The sequence below is a fragment of the Podarcis filfolensis genome (genome assembly GCF_964270895.1).
Source record: "Podarcis filfolensis genome assembly, chromosome: 13".
Classification (NCBI taxonomy): Eukaryota; Metazoa; Chordata; class Lepidosauria; order Squamata; family Lacertidae; genus Podarcis; species Podarcis filfolensis.
In genome coordinates, this window is record NC_139615.1 from 21,615,363 (window position 1) to 21,637,429 (window position 22,067).

The 22,067-nt window shown below is 39.8% G+C and overlaps 1 protein-coding gene and 1 long non-coding RNA gene across 4 annotated transcripts in view; one reads left to right on the top strand and one right to left on the bottom strand.

The window, feature by feature from the left end:
- The window catches only part of LOC310746579 (vomeronasal type-2 receptor 26-like), a 239,622-nt gene that overhangs the window by 74,515 nt on the left and 143,040 nt on the right, over nucleotides 1–22,067 (bottom strand). The gene's annotated exons all lie outside the window — the stretch shown is intronic.
- LOC310746607 lies at nucleotides 7,335–9,272 on the top strand. The gene is made up of 2 exons (XR_014540766.1): nucleotides 7,335–7,950; nucleotides 8,034–9,272. It is a non-coding gene; the product is annotated as an uncharacterized lncRNA (long non-coding RNA).

Sequence of the window (22,067 nt, forward strand, 5' to 3'; positions counted from 1 at the left end):
GTTTATTCGGCATTCATCCTTTGGTTGCACAAGGCTTACTTGGTTGCTAGATTATATCCAGGCTTTATTGACCATTTGTTCTTATTTATTTTTGAGGTTGTTATGTTTTTGTTCTTAGCACCCTGGTAACTCTCATTGTGGTATAAAAATATGTGGAGTTTAGCACTAGCTGAAAAAATGGAAAATCATAAATTATGTGTTGCCAAAGGCTTGGAGCATCCTGACAAATGTTAGGAGGGATTTTATTATATATAAAACAGATACAGAAACACAGGGCTCCCTCTCCATGGTACAATGTGAAATTTGACTTTCTTAATGCTATAAACTACTCTACTTACTTGTTTTAAGTCTTCCCATATATATATTTTGCTTCTTTGTGAGGGTGTTTGTACTTCTGTAATTTTTATTGTATTGCTTTGTTTGACTTACTTAGAAAAGGCTAGTTAGATTGGACTCAATCTTACAGAAGACGTGTTGTTTTTCTTCAGCATGATTTCTTCCATATGTTTGGTGATTTGGGGTAATTCTGCTTTTCATACTCCTTTCCACCAGTTTTCCCAAAACAGACATTAAGTTAAGCAGCCTATAATTTCTTGGATCTGTAGCTACAGATCACTTTTTAAAGAACTGATGTTACACTGGCTACTTTATGACCACAGGTACAGAATGGAGGCTGATTTTAGGGACAAATTACATGTGTTGCTATATCTTGTTTTCACATGAATATATGATTCCTGCCTCCTAATATAAGCTGCATTTTTTTTTTGATACTGCACAGCCTGACTGTGACTTTTTCAACCTATGATGAATTTGAAGAGATGGGGATATCAAAAATGATTAGGATGGTTCTAACAATATTTAGTTTGCACATAATTTATCCAAAGGGAACATGAATTTGGAGGTTGCTTCTGAATAGAAATGTCTGAGAAATTTGGGGAAAATTTCAATGAATCAGATCAGCAAAATGTTTCGCACGTGTGTGTGTGTGTGTGTGTGTGTGTGTGTGTGTACATTTCTAAAAAATAAATAAAGGTAGATTGTAAATCTTTCATAAACAAAAAGATTGACAATTGCAATACAGTTGATAAAATGGCATAAGAAGACATATGTACTAAGTATCCTCTCATTCAAAATAGATACCATGTACCAATCAACACCTTCATGTCCCCCAAAGGATAAATTGTTAATTATTTATTGTTCTTTAGTGTTTATTGATGAACCTATTTATTTATATCATGAAATTTATGGGGTACTTGATTGAGATTTGGAAGTAGTTAGCAAAATTTTCATCCAATCTAATGCCTCCCTCACTTAATCATTATCTTTATAAACTATGAAGAGTGTCAGCTATTTCAGTGATTATGCAGGTGCTCTATCAAGATATAGGTGTTACCTCCACAACTACAAACCCCTGTGGCAACAAATTAGCAATGACCTGAGGAGATGGAACAATACTAACTTCACTATCTTAGATAAGCTAGCCATGATCAAAATGATCACCCTTCCCAAATGAACCTACCTCCCCCCTCTTTTCTTCTTCCCCAACCTTACTCTGTATACATCACCAGTGTCTCACATCATATGTATCTGATATATAGAAAAGACTTTACAACCCGAGAAAAGAGACAATGCACATACTTTTGTAAACTAATAAAATCTTTAATAATTTTTTTAAAGAAAAGATACAGGTGTTCTAAGCAGTCACTATTATTACAAGGTTATTATTGTTGTTGTACTTGCATTTTGCCTAACAAGTCACCAGTCCTGGGCGGGAAGCATTGTTGTTGTTGTTTAGTCGTTTAGTCATGTCCGACTCTTCGTGACCCCATGGACCAGAGCACACCAGGCACTCCTGTCTTCCACTGCCTCCCGCAGTTTGGTCAGACTCATGTTTGTAGCTTCGAGAACACTGTCCAACCATCTCGTCCTCTGTCGTCCCCTTCTCCTTGTGCCCTCCATCTTTCCCAGCATCAGGGTCTTTTCCAGGGAGTCTTCTCTTCTCATGAGATGGCCAAAGTATTGGAGCCTCAGCTTCACGATTTGTCCTTCCAGTGAGCACTCAGGGCTGATTTCCTTAAGAATGGATACATTTGATCTTCTTGCAGTCCATGGGACTCTCAAGAGTCTCCTCCAGCACCATAACTCAAAAGCATCAATTCTTCGGTGATCAGCCTTCTTTATGCTCCAGCTCTCACTTCCATACATCACTACTGGGAAGACCATGGCTTTAACTATACGGACCTTTGTTGGTAAGGTGATGTCCCTGCTTTAGCCTTACTTTAATTTGACTTCACACATCAATACATATCCACAGCTTATTGAAGGCTGTCATGAAACAAAACCAGGGTAATCACTTCCAACATTCACTCTGGGGACTTCTGGGCAAGAAAAGAAAAGAAAAATTCAAAATATCACCCAGCAGCATTTCATAGCATTCGGTATAGGTTTAATCAATTTTGGTTAATATTAGCTAACATTAAGACATTTAGAAGTCTATTCCTATCTTGCTTTAATAAACTTTGACAATTTTATTTCATTCTAAAAACCCATGTCTCTTTCTCTGCCTCTTCTCTGCCCTGATTTGAAATTTAGGTGACCTACGGCTCTGCTCCAGATATGAGTGATGAATTCATGGGGCTTTCCTTCTACCAGATGGTCCCAAATGAAAATTTTCAGTACACAGGAATTCTGAAGTTACTTTTGCATTTCAGGTGGACATGGGTAGGAATCATTACTGTGGAAGATGACAATGGAGAAAGATTTGAGCAGACAATGCTTCCCAGGCTTTGGAAGAATGGCATCTGTTTCGACTTTATAAAAAAAATTCCGCAAATGACTTATTTCAATGATTATTTTAACTTGATGCAACTGATGTGGAAAACATTTGACATTGTAATGGAGAGTAAAGCCAACACGTTGGTCTTTCATGGAGAAATTGAGTCTCTTATATATATGAGATGGATGGGAAAATTTTCAGAGATGGGATACATGACAGTGAGGCCAAAGGGAAAAGTGTGGATTATGACAGCACAGATGGATTTCATCTCATTTTATTTCCAAAGGAGTTGGGATATCCATATCATCCATGGTGCCTTATCTTTCACAGTGCACACAAATGAACCCCAAGGCTTCCAGCAATTTCTTCTGAGTAGAAGTCCTCTCTTGACAAAAGAAGATGGTTTCATCATGGACTTCTGGGAACAGGCATTCCTCTGTCATTTCTCAGTGTTGAAGAAGATCTTTGATGAAACATGCACTGGGGAGGAGAGTCTGGAGAGCCTCCCTGATCCTGTTTTTGAAATGAGCATAACTGGCCACAGCTACAGTATCTACAATGCTGTCTATGCTGTGACCCATGCGCTGCATGCCATGCTTTCATTCAAGTCAAAACATAGAGTTATCGTGGACAGAGACAGAGAGAAGTTTCTGAATCAACAGCCTTGGCGGGTAATGTTTTGAGTTAATTCTTGCAGGATATTTTCATATTTCACTGCTTTGTCAAAATATTCATAGCCACAAATTTTAGGACATGTGTTTCAAACACTGTGTGTGTGTGTGTGTGTGTGTGTGTGTGTGTGTGTGTATTTAAAGGCAGATTGATAGATATGTAGAGGTAAACAGTTATCATAGCTGATGTTGGCCCCACACATTAAAATGGATTTTGTTATGTAATAAATACCTGCACCTTTAAGACCCTATGCACCTCTGAAAGATCATATCCCAAATATTGGGATTGCACCACCATTTGCAGACCAAATTCTAGACAGTTGTGCTAAATTGGACAGAATGTCTGCTAATACTATGGAGAGGAGACTTCTGGGTCTGCCACAGGCAATGGCGGATGGCAGAAATTGCTCATTCCGAGCGATCTGCTTGCTGTGAGGAGAAAAGAAGGTCGTGAAGACAATGCACCTTCTCAAAAAAACAAAAACAAAAAACCCCAAAGGTTTTACTTTGGGTTCTGGAGGGTCCAGCAGTGTCAGCGAACACTCTCATAGAGTTTTCAAAGCTCCAGAGGGAGCTGAAAGGGCTCCATGATTGAGCGCAGACACACATTGAGAACAAGACCACACAGCAAGAAGCCTCGAGATCTGTCATCAAAACAGCAGCCTCTCTAAAATAAAAGGGCCAGGAACCAAATTGAAAGGTAAAAATTATATAAATTTTTGGTTATGAGATAATTGGGGACACATCAGGGAGGAAAAAAGGAGGTCCCCGCCTGAACGCAGGTACAGAATTGCATAAAATAAAATCTGCAGGGGAAATAAAAAAATAAAGAATAAATATATACCCACTAATGTCTTTGAACACAAGCATACCAGTAAATGAACTGAGTTAAGACTGTAAAAAGTTGAGAACTGGATGCTTTTTTAAAATTTTATTTTTGAGAGTATCTTCCAGCAGGTCTACCAATTTGCAAATGGACTTAAGTTATTTTGAGTAGTAGGAAGAACAAAAGAGGGCCTGGCTTTTATGATTTATAAAGCTGAGGTTTATGAAGATCCCCCCCTATATATATATGGGGGGGGGGAATCTTCATAAACCTCAGTTCTTAGCAGGCCTACTCAGAATAAAATATATATAATTTTTATTAAATTTTCTGTTTTACAATTTAAAATACTCATTTAAACTTCCTTAAAATATCAGTGACTTCCCTTCTTCTCTTTCCATGGTTTATTTTGCATATCATAAATCCCTGCATATTTTACAAAAACTAAACCATTCAGTATTCCATTATTACATCCATCAAAACTTATTTACACTGTTTTCAAGTGTGCGTATGTTCTTGTTCTCTTATTCTATATGTTAAGTCTGCAAGCTGCACATATTCTATCAGCTTAAGTTGCCATTCTTCTTTAGTTGGGACCTTGCTCATTTTCCATTTTGGGGCTAACAAAACACAGGGCACAGTAGTGGCATACATAAATAACCTTTTTTTGACACCTGGGAATTTTCGACCAAATTATCCCCAACGAAAAGGACTCTGGGTTTTTTTGGAAAGGTACTTTTAAACATTTTTTTTTCAATTCATATGGATTATTTCCCAATACTCTTTTACCCTTTTACAAGTCCACCACATGTGAAACAACGTCCCCTCAACCTCATTGCATCTCCAGCACTTATCTGATTCAGTCTTATACATCTTAGCAGGCCCACTCGGAGTTAAATGCCATCTGTAAATCATTTTCAAGTAGTTCTCCTTCTAAGAATAACGTGCTGTAAATTTCAAATTGCTTTTCCAAAGTTTTTCCCAGAGGCTAAAATCTATATTATGTCCTTTATCTATTGTCGAGTGTGTCATAGCGGCTTTGACAAGCTCATCTTTTTTTCTTTTCCTTTGTTTTCCTTTTCTGTGTGATTCAAAAGAAATAGATATTGCAAGTATAGATTTTAGAACTTTAATATTGGGAAGTGCTGGGATTATTTTTAAAAGTGTGAAAAGAACTATTTTGGGGGGGATAAACATAGCCACAAAATATCATGGTCTTCCAATTCATGTACTTTTTCTCCTTCATGGCTGCCATTGCCCCATTGTTGTGAGTTAATATTTAATAAATGACCTGTGTCTCTAGGAAATAATCAGACTTTGTTTTCTGGAAGGCCTAGAGGCCAGATAGTAAGTACCAAAGTTTCAACAAAGCACAGGTAATGGGGAACACAGAAGTGACTGTTTAAATTTACTACATCTTATTCAATGATTATGATTATGATTAGCATTTCATTTGTAAGTTGTTTATGTATATTATACATCTTAATATTTCTGCCCTGAGCCTGTGAGGAAGATAACATAAATTCTATGTAGTTCTCCCCAGAGGGTCATACAGTGGTACCTCGGGTTACATATGTTTCAGGTTACATATGCTTCAGGTTACAGACTCCACTAACCCAGAAATAGTACCTCGGGTTCAGAACTTTGCTTCAGGATGAGAACAGAAATCATGCAGTGGCAGTGCGGCGGCAGCGGGAGGTCCCATTAGCTAAGTGGTGCTTCAGGTTAAGAACAGTTTCAGGTTAAGAACGGACCTCCATAACAAATTAAGTTCTTAACCTGAGGTACCACTGTACTAATTATGTGTACCCTATAGGCATGTAAAACTTCTAAGCAAACCCTCTCTCAGGAAAATTGATTGGAGGTGTTTTCCAGAAATAAGGTGTACGGCAAATTCAAGCCCACTAGCAATGGTGTATGAAGAGAAGCTTAAGAATTGGCTGCCATGGCAGGTAATGATTTCGATAATTTTTCGGGGATCTTTAGGTATAGCAAGAGGACCTAGTAGAAATAGGAAGTGGGTTCCTCCACAGTATGTTCACTTGTCTATCCAGAAATGCTACAATACGTGTGTGTGTGTGTGTGTGTGTGTGTGTGTGTGTATTTGGGTGGAATTCCTAGAACTTCTGGAATCAGTTTGTTCCAACTTATTACATTTCTGCATTTCTCTTCTTCTGCACCATCCCCCCCCCCCCAGCTCCACCACTTTTTACGGAGTATTTCATTTAACAACAGTGCTGGGGACAAAATTTCCTTTGATCACAATGGGGCCCTGGAAGCCGGATTTGACATTGTCAACTGGATCACATTCCCAAATCAATCCTTCCTCAGAGTGAAAGTTGGAAAGGTGAATCTCCAGACTCCCGTAAAAGAATTCACTATTAATGAGTCTACTATTACATGGCACATTGGATTTAACCAGGTATGATTTAAGGTTTGATCAGAGTTTTTCATGAGTAGAGGATTTCCACCACCTCTGCTACTGTGAAGTGCTGTAAACAGGCTGAATGCAAAGCACGAGAGTGAGAGACTTCATAGTGCACCTTTGTTCTCCCTCACACAAATGTTTGTACACAGGGCTCTGAATGCTCAGATAGGGATATACTTTAGTACTATTTGAATGTGAGTACAACCATCCGCAGTGCTTTTTTCAAGAAAAAAAGTGCTGGTACTCTTTAACCAGCCAACAGAGCTATCCAGGCTGATCACCATGAAGTTGTTATAGTAAGTGCCACACTTTTAACATTGGGGTGGAGGAAGGTGCCAGTACTATGTGACCTGGAGTACCCCCAGAAAAAAGCACTGGCCATCCTCCTTCAATACTATGAAGTCATGTTTTCCCACCCACAGAGTGGTTGAGGGTGCTTCTGCTCAACATGGCCATATATATCCAATTGATGTAAAGAGGTGATCACATTTACAGGGATTCTACCACCCACCCACTTCAATCTCACCTACCCTTGTAGGGGGCTAAATTGATTTTTAAAGGGCGGCCCTGATTAGCTATTGATTGTTGTTGTTGTTGTTGTTGCTGCTGCTGCTGTTGATGTTGTTGTTGATACAGTGGTGCCCCGCAAGACGAATGCCTCGCAAGACGGAAAACTCGCTAGACGAAAGAGTTTTCCGTTTTTTGAGCTGCTTCGCAAGACGAATTTCCCTATGGGCTTGCTTCGCAAGACGAAAACGTCTTGCAAGTTTGTTTCCTTTTTCTTAACACCGTTAATACAGTTGTGACTTGACTTCGAGGAGCAACTCATAGAACGCAGTGTACATAGTAGCCTTTTTTGAGGTTTTTAAAGACTGGTGATTTTTGAAGCTTTTCCAAAACTTCTTTTGCAGCCATTTTGGTAAGTTAAGCTTTTAAAACTTTTTTTGGGGGGGTTTGGATTTTGGGTTGGGGTGTTTGGAATTCAAGGACTTGGTGTTGGGGAGGGGTTTGCAAGAATCTGGAAGCTTGTGTGTTTTTTTCTGCATTTTTATGATTTTCTGTGACCATTGGGCCACTCTGCTGTTTTTTTTTAAAAAAATCTGGATTTGAATTTCTGTGTGCTGGGTGGCTGGGGGAACAGTTGGGGAGGGGTTTGCAAGAATCTGGAAGCTTGTGTGTTTTTTTCTGGCATGGAGAGGCTGCCAGTTCTGATGTTTCTGCGGCTGAAGACTTTGCAGCGGAGTTCCTGGAGGTTGTGAAGACGGAGGGCTACGTTCCACAGCAGGTCTTCAACTGCGACGAGACCGGGCTGTTTTGGAAGAGGATGCCTAAAAGGACTTTCATCACACAGGAGGAGGCCAAGTTGCCTGGCCACAAGCCCATGAAGGACCGTCTGACCCTGCTCTTCTGTGCCAACGCAAGCGGCGACCTGAATATCAAGCCCCTGCTGGTGTACCACTCGGAGAACCCACGGGCCTTCAAGAAACACAAGGTCGACAAGGAGTGGCTGAGTGTCATGTGGCGATAGAACAGTAAGGCTTGGGTCACATGTGTGCTGTTTGTGGACTGGGTCAATCATGCTTTTGGCCCTGCTGTCAAACAGTACCTGCTGGACAATGACCTGCCGCTGAAGGCTTTGCTTCTGATGGACAATGCTCCTGCTCATCCTAAAGGCCTTGAGGAGGACTTGCTGGAGGAGTTCAGCTTCATCAGCATCATGTTCCTGCCGCCTAACACCACGCCACTGCTCCAGCCGATGGATCAGCAGCTCATCACCAATTTCAAAAAACTCTACACCAAGGATCTTTTCAGGTGATGCTTCGAGGTGACTGATTGCACCACCATCACCCTGCGGGAATTCTGGAAGGACCACTTCAACATCGTCACCTGCTTGAAGATGATCACCACGGCCTGGAACGGGATCAGCCAGAGAAATTTGAATTGCGCTTGGCGCAGCCTGTGGCCGGACTGTGTGGCACCAAGTGACTCTGATGCACCAGAGTCAACAGTGGTGCAGGACATTGTTGCCTTGGGGAGGACCATGGGCCTGGAGGTCACAGAGGAGGACATCAGCGAGCTGGTGGAGGAGCACGACCATGAGCTGACCACCCAGGAGCTGGTCGAACTGCAGGCAGAGGCTACGCAGGAGCAGGCCTCGCTGGAAGAGGAGGAAGCAACTGAGGAACGGCTGTCCTCCAAAGAACTGAGGGACATTTGCCTGAAGTGGAAGGATGTGCAGGCTTTTGCACAGCGGCACCACCCTGACAAGCACGTGGCACATGACCTTGCGAACACTTTTGATACGAGGGTCATGTCGCCTTTCAGGGAGGTGCTGAAAAGGTGGATGAAGCAGCAGACCATGGACAGGTTCTTCAGCAAGAAGCAAAGAGTGGAAGAGGAACCTTCTTCGAGTTGTCCCCCAGAGTCTTAGAAAATGTACTGTACACTTTGTTGATTTTTAAATGTTTTTCTGTCATGTTTAGAAACTTAAATTATTGTTCCTTCAATTTTTGAAATGCTCTTTACAGTATGTGTGACTTTAAAGAGCACTTAATAAACTCTTGTTGTACCAAATTTGGCTTTGTTTGGACTTTTTTTGACCATAGGAACGCATTAATTGATTTTCAATGCATTCCTATGGGAATTCATGATTCGCAAGACGAAAAATTCGCTAGACAAAAAAACTCACGGAACGAATTAATTTCGTCTTGTGAGGCACCACTGTATTGTTATTATTCCACTCCATACATATGTTTATATCAAGGGTTTACTGCTACAGTTTACTGCTGCTTTATTATTTGCTTTAAGGATTTGATTATTTGGTGATCCCTTGTCAATATATCTTAAGTAGCTGAGGTAAGCACATTCAGGCAGCTTTGAGTGGGGTGGTGACTGACTCTCCTCTCATTGACTGTCTAAAATTAGAGAGGGAATATTGTTTATAAGTATTTTAGTAATGAGAAGTCAAGAAGAGACTGTGAAATTAACCTTCAAATATATATTAAAAAATATTACAAAAAATATTTGAGACAGCATGTATATGGTGGTGGTGGGGAATGTGATGGCCAAAACGGTCATGCATATTTTCATCTAATATAAATATAATCTTTATATGGTGTTATACCACTGTGTCTGTATCCTTTGCACATTGATAAAACAATCCAAGAGAAAGAGGGAGAGAATATATATGCAAACTAAGGGATTACATTTACAGTTAGGTCATCATGTACCTCCTTTCTCATTATGACTATACCATAACAGCTACATCAATTTTGTCGTTGTTATGGGGAAAACAGAGAAATGAATGGAAAGAACACTAAAGCAAACTGTTCTTGCTTCAATCTCAGAATTAATTTTAGCAATTATCCTAATATATCCAAATTCTGAGGGATGAAACACAGGTCGGAGTGAACCTGAAAAAAATAATGAATGAATGAAGCACAAGATTTCTCTCATTCCCTTCTTTGATAACATTTTAGGCCAAGGTCCAATGTGTGTACGAAACTAAAGGTAGATTTCATTCATATTGCCTACAATCCTTAGTAAAGATTCAAATACCAAAGGTTTTCTAAAATCTCAATGCCTACTGTTGAACTACAGATTTACCGAGAAAATACAACTTCCTGCTACTTATATTCTAAATGGTAACATTGTTTTGTTTATTTCTGGGTCAGACATTGCCTATTTCTGTGTGTACAGACAGTTGCCACCCTGGTTATCACAAAAAAAGAATGGAAGGGGCGCCATTTTGCTGCCATGATTGCATCCCATGTCCAGAAGGGAAGATTTCTAACCAGAAAGGTAAGGAGTATATGGACCTCATATGTTAGTTGTTTGCTCGTTTGTTTGTTGGATTCAATCTATGAATTGCTTCTCATAAAATATCAATAGTAAAACCAATTAAGAATAATCCCACATATAAAAGTCAATTTTTGAAATCTCTTTGGAAAAACAATTTCAAGGTGAATCTCAGCAATATACAAAATGCAATTTGAAGGCGTGTAGGTGTTGATAGGAAACTCGCTGACAAGAGATGACAAGAGATGAATAAGACTGGTTTCATATATTCAAAATGCCCCTATTCTGATTTGGCATCTTTCCCAGTCAGATATGGAAGACCTAAGTGTAACATGAGTACTGATTGGTTCAGCAATGCTTGGGTACAGCATTGTGGCTAAGAAATGAAATATCCTCCCAGATCATCAGGCTAAGGTCAAAAGTCAACCCCGCCCCCCAATTATTTAGGACTCAAAATTCATTTTGTTGCTGTTAAATGATTTTTATTAATTTTCAATTACCAAAATGCAATATGTGCCATATTATATTAATACCAAATAGCAATATCAATTCAAATACAAATCAATTACATAGCCAATTATAATTTTTGTGTGGCTTCCCACATGCCTTCAAGGTCTGATTCCCTTTAATTCTGCCTCCAGACTATTGCTCAAACCAAATATAACCCATTCTTGATAAAATCCCTTATACCACAGCTACAATAATTAACTTCAATTTGCATTAACACATATAGTAATTTGTAAATTTGCAAGTGAAGTTCTCCTTTCTTCTTACTGTGTGAGGCTTTAATTTTCATCAATTGTTCCTGTATTTCTTTATCAAATATTATGTCCATATTAATTATTCCTGATCTCCTTTGTGCCTTACAGCTCTGTTGACTCAGAGTTACTCTGGAGAGGTCTCTCTCTTCGTTCCCAACTCTTATGATGCAGCTGTAAAATTCCACTTTCAATTTCAAGCAGGGAGTCACCCAATGTCCTGCCAAAGCCCTGGCAGGCCTCCAAGTTCTCCCCTCCACATCCAGTCGAAGCAATTAATTATAATTATCCGTAGAAGAATGATCTAGTCCCCCACCAGAGCTCCAGCAAGTCTTCAAAGTCCAGTCCCTCCTCCCCTCAATGAGGGGGTAAGTAAAAGAATTAACTCTGCAGAGGCTCCAAGCCCTTTTTATAATGATTCCAAACGTAATACAGTATTTTCCTCACACAGTCCCATTTGTCATTAGAATCAATATCCGTACTCCCATCTCCTTTCTTCTTCACTTGCTTTGAAGAACAAAGTTTTTTGGCATTCTCAGGGGGGTTGCTGAGTCATTTATGTAACAAAGGATTTATAATGAAGTGATTGGCTCCCCCGCAACACATACCGTCTTGTTGCTCGAATGAAGTCATCTTCCAATTTAAATCTGTACAACCTTGTAGCTGTTTCAATTTGGCAGTCCTTAATCTTGTCCCATCATTAGCAGCACGCGTCTGTGCATTAATCCTAATTAATCTCTTAATGAACAGAAGAACCGCTGCTCTTAATGGTGGCATTGGAGGGTGACCGAGAAGCTTTTGCACTCAGTCTCCCTGCCACTCACCTCCATGTCAGAGCAAAAGGCAGGTACTGAGATGATCTGAGTAAAGCTCACATCCCCGTTCCCTGGGGGGAGTTTGCAAGGACAATTACCCTCAAATCATCCTTTTTTCATCTTTGCCAATGGACTCCGCTATTGTGGGAGCTGTGCCATTAAGACAGCCGGAAGTCAGGACTCAAAATTCTTAAAACATTTCAAAGATGGTGCTCTCTCTCTCTCTCTCTCTCATGCGCGCGCGCGCACACACACACACGCTACTGCAATGGCATTTCAGGACACTTTCACCCCATAATACAACTGATGAAATATTTCCACTCCCCTTTGCATTGGCTAATGGGACAACTTTAAGCCCATGGCATGGGCAAGATACCAGGCAAAACAAGAACCCAGTATTTTTATGCAGCCTATGGGCCCCTGTGCTGCCAGGAAAAGGTGCCCCACACGTATTGGACATGGAACAAGTCTTCCCCAAACCTGTGTTATAGGATAGAAACATTCTGCTTTCACATAGGCAGCAAAAGGGCCAGCCACTCAGATTGCAATATCAATTTAGCATCAGGAAATGTTTGGGAAGACTGACAGGGAATATTGTTTTTCAGACATGAACGACTGTTTCTGGTGCCCAGAAGACCGTCACCCAAATGAAGATCAGGATTTTTGCACTCCCAAAGTTGTAAGCTTCCTGGATTTTGAAGAGCCCTTGGGAATCAGCTTAGTCACTTGTGCTCTTTCATGTTCCTTGATCATGGCTCTTGTGCTCGTGGCATTTATGAAGTATCATGACACTCCTATTGTCAAAGCTAACAACAGGAATCTTACCTACCTTCTCCTTCTCTCCCTCCTGCTCTGCCCCCTCTGCGTATTGCTCTTCATTGGCAGACCTTGGATACTGGGGTGTCTATTTCGACAAACTGCCTTTGGCATCATCTTCTCCGTGGCTGTTTCTTCTGTATTGGCAAAATCTGTCACTGTGGTTCTGGCTTTCATGGCCACCAAGCCTGGTTCTAAAATGAGGAAATGGGTGGGGAAAAGACTGGCGAACACCATTGTTCTTTGCTGCTCCCTTATGCAAGCAGGTATTTGTGGTATATGGCTGGCAACTTCTCCCCCATTTCCAGATGTTGACATGCATTCTGTGACTGAGGAAATTTTACTAGAATGCAATGAAGGGTCTGTGACTATGTTTTACTGTGTCTTGGGGTACTTGGGCTTCCTGGCCATTGTCAGCTTCACTGTGGCTTTCTTCGCCAGGAAGTTGCCTGACAGTTTCAACGAAGCCAAGTTTATCACATTTAGTATGTTGATATTTTGCAGTGTCTGGTTATCTTTTGTCCCAACCTACCTGAGCACCAAGGGAAAATACATGGTGGCTGTGGAAATCTTTTCCATCTTATCATCCAGTTTTGGCTTGCTGGGTTGTATATTTTTCCCGAAATGCTACATTATTGTGCTGAGGCCTGAGCTGAACAATCGGGAGCAACTCCTCAGGAAAAAACTGAATACAATATAGTTTTCTAGCAATTCATAGTGTGTGTGTGACTTTTGCTTCTGACCTAAATGCTGATGCCATTCTGATGAGACAACTGTGATGGTTCATAAACTCAATTTTAAATTCTAATCTAACCCAATTCTAATCTGAAATTCAGACAGCATTTTACTTTGGATGACTTTTGTGGAGACTGAAAATAGACCACCTCTTCATCTAGTCCAACATTCTGCAAGGTAAGGATCTCCACTCAAACACCCATGACAGATGGCTAAAAACCTCCGGTGAAGGAAAGTCCACAAGGAAAATCTGCAGGCACTTAACTTTGCAGACTTTGTTGTAGGTTGTTGCATGTTGCTGATCCTTCAAGTTCTGTCAGATTGGGGCTGGGGACTTATTTTATTTTGGGTAGATGTAGCAACCACCTCCAATTTATCATAGACTGTGTTTCTACATGAACACATGGGCTTTGCTCTCCATAATATTATACATTGGCTCCCAGTACGTTTCTGAGCACAATTCAAAGTGTTGGTGCTGACCTTTAAAGCAGCCTCGGTCCAGTATACCTGAAGGAGTGTTTCCACCCCCATCGTTCTGCCCGGACACTGAGGTCCAGTGCCAAGGGCCTTCTGGCAGTTCCTCACTGTGAGAAGTTAGGTTACAGGGAACCAGGCAGAGGGCCTTCTCGGTAGTGGCTCCCACCCTGTGGAACACCCTCCTAAGAGATGTCAAGGCAATAAACAACTATCTGACTTTTAGAAGACACCTGAAGGCAGCCCTGTTTAGGGAAGCTTTTAATGTTAACAGACTATTGTATTTTAATATTTTGTTGGAAGCCACACAGAGTGGCTGGGGAAACCCAACCAGATGGGTGGGGTATACATTATTATTATTATTATTATTATTATTATTATTATTATTATTATTAAGCTATGCTCCACATTCCAGCATGTCAAATACATCAGTGATGTAAACTGCCTTGACTCTTTCTATTAAAGCAAAACAGATGCCACACTGTGAAAACTATGGCATCACTATTTCCAAGAATCTTTCTTCATTGCTATCTTCTGCAACAAGGTCCCCTGCCCATGGGCAGCGGGAATGCACAAGCAATCACAGAATCCCATTGTATTGATGGGCCTCATTTGGCACCATTTGGTAAAATGAAAGGTCTTCGGTGTCCTCATTAATAAATCGAGCAGAGCCATATTTGAACTAGAGAATGATGAAGTGGAAGCAGAAATAGAAATAGAGACGTGTGTGTGTGTGTGTGTGTGTGTGTGTGTAAGGTTTAGTCCTCCACCTGGCGGCTGATAATGTCTATATGCCCAGTACTTGAATCAAAGTCTACCTACATCTGTAATCAATAAAAGTTGTGACCAATTTTAAATTCCTAAATAGTGTCTTGTCTAGTTGTTTATACCTAGTGTTGCCTTCATTTTTGCCCACAGGAGTAGGGGTGCTGTGAGTGGGTTTGCAATATAATTACCAAGTTCTTTAAAAATGTCATCAGTTGCTCCCCGTTAACAGTATATTGAAGCAATTAAAGCAGTAATATAAGAACACATAAAATCATATAAAATGAAGAGAACAGAAAATTAGAGGATTCAAACCTATAACAGAGTCCAGTCACAGGTAAGAATTGTAACTCTTAAAAAAATTCTGCATGTTTATTGTTCGACATATTATTTTGTGTGTGAACAAATTATGCTGGATGAAAATTATATATATGGTTGTGATGGGTTTTGGACAGTCTACATGTTCATCTCAAACATTTCTTTCTCTCATCCCCAAACTACACAAAAATCTCTGGAAAGACACTATACACACTTGCATCTTGCCTGTGGAACCTTGTAGAGACCTAAAATCAGTGCTTATTTTCCTAAAAACTGTTTAGGGGTACTCTCATTTCCTATTCATATTGAAATACTGCCCCTCAGTGAGGCCAAACTTAGATTCACAAAATGTTTAGGGGTATGCATAACCCTGTGTCCCCCAGAAAAAGCACTGCTTAAAACAGGGAGATTTCAGAGTAAAGTTCTCCAATGACTGCTCTCAGATTATCCCATGCATCACAATTGTAGTTGGGGACAAATCTGGTCTGTGTTGAGAGAAGTTCCATTGTGGCATGATAGCTCCACCTTTCACTGAAGTAGCTGTCATAGATACAGAAACCCATGGTAACATTGGACAGGAGCTGGTGGTTTTGATTGATCTCCTTAACCACAAATGTCAAGGCCAAAGTATGCTGGTAGTTTTTAGTAAGGGCACTACAATGAGAGTTGCATGCAACATCACAGGGAAATTCTGTACTTGGAACAAATCATTGCCACTTATTTGCAATTGACCCAAAACATGTGCTTCAGGAGAAAGCTTATGCCATAATTAATTTGTTAGTTTTAATGTGCTGGAAGAGCCGTTGTTGGTCTTTTCTGCAGGAGACTGAGCTACCAACAATTTAACGATATGATCCTCATTAGCAACTACATCATCAAAATTAAATCCAACTATTTAGAATAAATATTGATTAAACTGAATTGCTGAGTGTAGCAGAACTGGCACAAGTATTTTATGGCTTTTAGCATAAAGCTATCACCCCACCTCATCTCTGATTGGATCCCCTAACATTCCCTGCTTTCTGGCTCTGGAAACAGAGGAGAAATTTAATTCAATTCAAATTGAAAGATGAACATAACTAATTCACACTTTAAAAAACAGTATGTGAACTGGAATGCAGCCATCATTTAATTTTTTGCACCTTATAGATGAAAATATACAGATTGAGAGAGCAGAAAGGGAAGAGAGATTGAAAGAATCTGTATATGTGAGGGGCTAGGAGAATTTTGTATTTGCAGATATTGAATGAAATGCTGTAAAAAAACTGAAATGCATTCTTATAAATAGAACTGCTTACAATTAATAATTTTAACATTTTCACTTAATTAGTCGTTCCCTGTTGTTCAAATCAGGCCTCAGCACAATAATGTAACATTTTGGTAAAAAGATGAAAGCCAGTAAACCAGCACCAGAAGCTAAAATGGAGAAGACCTCCACAGCCACCGTGTATTTTCCCTTGGTACTCAGGTAGGTTGGAACAAAGGTCAACCAAACACTGCAGAAGACCAACATGCTGAAAGTGATAAACTTGGCTTCATTGAAGCTGTCAGGTAACTTCCTGGCAAGGAAAGCTATGCAGAAGCAGACAATGGAAAGAAAACCCATATAGCCAAGAAGACAGAAAAACATAATCACAGACCCCTCATTACATCCCAGTATAATTTCTTCAGTCTCTGAGTGCATGTCAGCATCTGGGAATGGCGGAAAGGTTGCCAACCATATGACACCAATTGATGTTTGGATAAAAGAGCATGAAAGGACAATGGATATGGCCAGTGATTTGCCCACCCATTTCCTCATCATGCTTCCTGGTTTGGTAGCCATGAAAGCCAGAACCACTGTCATGGTTTTGGCCAATATGCAAGAAACAGCAACACAGAAAACTATACCAAAACTAATTTGTTGGAGAAGGCATATTGCTTTCAGAGGTGGGCCAATGAAAAGCAAAGCACAAAGGAAGCAGAACAAGAGGGCAATGAGGAGAGTATATGAAAGGCTTCGGTTGTTGGCTTTGACAATGGGAGTGTCATGTTGCTTGATAAATATTCCTAGAACCAAAGCGGTGAAGAACGAAAAGAAAATTGAAAAAATGGCTAAGATGATCCCAAGCGGTTCTTCATAAGACAAGAAGGTTACTGTCTTGTGAACACACAAATTTTGGTCCTTGTTGGCATACTGATCCTCTGCACATTCAGAACAGTCATCCATGTCTGAAAATTGGAAGAGAAAAATGGTTTATTTTGTTTTCTCGAACCTCAGTGTATTTCTCTCACTCTAATACTCCAACAATGTAATAGGGTTGTGACAGTGTTATTTGGCATGGGATCTTATCATAGAGTTTGAATTGGATTTTGTTATGCCTTTCTGGAGATTCTGATTCAGCCAATTAAAAACAATATCATCAGCAACAACATCACAACTTGAATTGCCATGTGCTTGGGAAACTACATTAAATTTAAGCCTGTACACTGAAGGTCTTACCATCAAGGCTTGAAATCTTCCCTTTTGGACAGGGGATGCAATCATAGCAGCAAAATGGTGCCCCTTCCTTCATTTTCTTGCTATAACCTGGATGGCACTTGTCTGAACATACAGAAATAGGCTGGGCCTTTGCATAAATGAGAGAAAATGATGAAAACCTTGTCATTACATACCAGTGATACAAATAATCGGTAACCTATAAATTAAAAAAACAACAACCAACAAATATTATTCAGCAAATATATTTGGGCAACTACATAGACATTTTACACAAACTCAATTACCTCTATATCTCTGTATGTATCTCAGGGCTCAGAATTATAGCTTTCTCTTTCCCCTCTTTCTTTCTTTTACTTTTCCATCTTCTTCCATTAATTTTCAACATAAAATGGTAGCAAGACAGAAAACTGAATACATGACTTGATTTCAGCAAAACAATGGCAGTGTCTGAGTTTACTGATTAAAAGGGGTCTATTGATTTCAATGGGTCTACTCATCGAGAAATGACATTTCAGCTATCTATCTGTTATCTCTTGTTGAGAGAAGATAATTATGTGCCGATTGATTAGTCAGACATGTTGTCTGACTATTAGTTTGTAGATAAGGGTGATCAAGGAAGTTAACCTGAAATGCTTTGATTGAGGCCATTTTAAATTAATCTCAAAATGCTTTGACTGAGTTAGAGCAATCTGGCAAGCTGAGAAGTTGTCATCATGCCCAAACACCACATAATCACTTTTATAGCTAAGGAAGACTATTTTTAAAATACTTATTGGACAAGGAACATTGTAATTGTAAAGAGACCCCTCCCCATCTTGTGGTGGAAATCTACAATCTGATTAAACAGATGAGGGGAATCCCTGTGTATAAATCTGTATTCCCTTTTCTGTTTCCTGCTACTAAAGAACTGAAGAAAATGAAAGTAAAGTGGCTATTGCTAGCCATGGAAAATGATTTTTTAAATAAAATAACACATTACAGCTATGATTTTGAGGTGGAAATTACTTTCGTAAACCAAGAAAGTCTGTAATAAATATTATTTTTAAAAAGGAATTATTAAGGTAAGGTAAAAGGTAAAGGTGCCCCTGCCCGTACGGGCCAGTCTTGACAGACTCTAGGGTTGTGCGCTCATCTCACTCTATAGGCTGGGAGCCAGCGCTGTCCACAGACACTTCCGGGTCATGTGGCCAGCGTGACAAGCTGCATCTGGAGAGCCAGCGCAGCACAAGGAACGCCGTTTACCTTCCCGCTGGTAAGCGGTCCCTATTTATCTACTTGCACCCTTGGGTGCTTTCGAACTGCTAGGTTGGCAGGCACTGGGACCGAACAATGGGAGCGCACCCCGCTGCGGGGATTCGAACCGCCGACCATGCGATCGGCAAGTCCTAGGCGCTGAGGTTTTACCCACAGCACCACCCGCGTCCCTATTAAGGTAAACTGAGTTGCTAATACTGTATTAAACAGAACATCAAAAGCATCCAGGGTAGTAAAAATACTTTTGGATCTCCCAGTGACTGTTGGTATTGTTCAACAATTGATGGTTGAACAATTAAAAATGATCAGATCAGTGTGGGATCTGCTCCTTTTCTCTGGTGTAACTCTAACTGCACTGTATTTTAAAGTCTTGTTTTCCCTCTGCTGAGCTCAAACCAAATCAGCCAATGGTAGCCCTGCTCCTGCATGGAATTTTGATCCTATGTACTGTATGTTTGCTTAATTTAAGATGGCATAATTTGTGGTGGGTTCCCATCCTTAGGAATGTTCCCTTACTGTTTGGTCTTAATTGGAAACTTTCAAAATTACTTGAAATTACCTGCTTGAAACCACTGTGCCATGTGATGTCACCTTCATTAATGGTGAATGCTTTTGCTCTGGCTTGCAACCTCCCAACTTTCACTCTTCGAAAGGACTGATTTAGGAAAGTCACCCAGTTGATAATATCAAATCCAGCTTCCGGTTCTCCATTCTGGTCAAAAGAAATCTCATCACCAGCACTGTTGTTAAATGAGACTCTCTTCACAAAGTGATGGAGCTAAGATGAGAAAGAAAATATATATTCTTCAAATATTTCAGTGGCTTACATATGAAACTGTCTTCTCAGTAATACCAGTACTGTCTACTCCACTTGACACTAATGCTACAAGATCTGCTGGGCAGACTCAAGAGGACCTAGAACAGTTCATGAATCAAAACATCTTTGATTTAAGAACACCATTCCATTAATGCATACTGGACTGGTGAGTATATGGGAGACCTGTAAGCCCAAAGGACATATCTAGGCTATTTTAAGTTTTGTTTTGCCTAATCAAAGGCCTGTGGTATAAAAAGAAGACCAAAAGAAGAAACATGAAGAAATACAGCACAAAAGGATATCTCTCATGTTGTTCCGGAACATTCCAGATACATCTCTTATATGCTTCTTCCCAGCAATAGCCAGTGTTTCACTGTGGAAAAAACAATGGTTGGAGCTGCATTTTATCCCACTGCTAATGTTGGACTCTTCACCACTCATCATTCACAATATTAATTCGACAAATTGCTCTTATTCTGGACTAAAAGCCATCACGTTATCAAATAATTCATTTCTGATTCCTTGATCAGAAAAGAGTGTAGCTGAAGGAGAAGGGAATGGAGGGTGCATGAGAATTCATTCCCCTCCTTTTGGATTGTTTTAGAAATATCAGAATGATATATTTGATTGTGCTGGGAGAAAAGATTACTTTTCTGGGGCCAATAAAAAACTGGAGGACTACAATGTGTGTAGAGCTCCTAAAATGTAACAGTTTCTATATCAAAAAGTATTAGGATATCTTTATCTACAGTATCTATCATCTAGCAAGCATCGGTCTATTATCTATCTATCTATCATCTATCTATCTATATCTATCTATCCGCATTTTACATTTAGATATGGTGATGAGATGAAAGTAGTAAAGCGGATAAGTTCATGAAAATGTTGCATATGTAGGAATTGTTAAAAACAGACACAAACATGGCGCTAACTCATATTTACATGCTTGGGCCATCACCTGCCATGGCTGCGGATCCTGAAAATTCATTGTTCTTCTGTGTTTGAATAATTGCATGGCATGCAAGCTGTGGGCCACAGCATAGACAGCATTGTAGATGTTGTAGCTGTGGCCAACAATTTTCATTTCAAAAAAATCCCCAGAGAGGCTGTCCAGCTTCTCACTTCCAGTGCAGGATTTCTCACCTTCTGTGCTAACAAATATATGTGGTGAAAGACACTGGAATGCCTGTACCCAGAAATCGCTGATAAAACCATCTTCTTTGGTCCCCAGATGATTTCTGGTCTGTAGGAAATCATGGAATCCTAATACTTCATTGGACTGAATGGTGAAGCCCAAAGCACCTTGGATGACTTGTAAATCCCAGCCCTTTTGATAAGGGTATGAACTGAGTTCCTGCTGGACTGTTAGAATCCACACTTTACATTTGGGCGGCATTATGTCATATTCAATTTCTGGAATGTATAACAGCCACCTGAAAGTTACCATGTTTTCTGCATAAACAACAACTGCATTGGCATTACTCTCCATGGAAACATTATATATTCTCACCATTGAACCTATAGCTCCATACAGATTACTAAAAGAAGTTGCTTCAATTCTTTCTATGAAGGAAAAACAAATTCCCCGTTGGGGAAACATTGCTGTTATTGTCCACAAAAATCTATCTCCATTCTCATCATTTGTGGCAATGACCCCAACCCATGTCCATTGGAAGTGCAAAAGCAACAGGAGAATCCCTTTATGCTCATATGCTTCATTTGGGACCATCTGGTAGAATGAACAAGTTTCAGTTTTATCAAATGTCAGTGGAACAGAGCCATATGTGAACTGTGGAAAGATATAAGGGGGATAGGATGGAATGGGATATGTTAAGAGAAATAAAGAAGCCTGAGTGTGCATTTCAATTCTCTGAAGTAGTATCAACTAACCATTACTATATTTCAGTATGATTTGAATACAAATTCCAGTGTGTTTCTATATTGCATGTGTAATACTTATTTATTTTAAATGTCATCATGGTTATTATTTAAAAGTTAGTTATTAGTTATTTTTAATAAGCTGTCAGTATACTTTTATATACTTTCAGTATATAATTGATTTATAATGTTTATATAATTATTTACATTTATAATGTATTTATATAACATTTGTATAGGGGTGTACACAGTGACGGTCAAATACATTTTACCATTTAGAATCATAGAATTATAGAATTGTGGAGTTGGAAGGGACCACAAGGGCCATCTAGTCCAACCCCCTTTTCCAAGTAGCCTTACTGGATATATCCCTGCAATGCAGGAATCTTTCACCCAACATGGGGCTTAAAACCTCAAGCAAAGGTCAAGTGACTTTGTCATTTATCTGTATGTCTTATG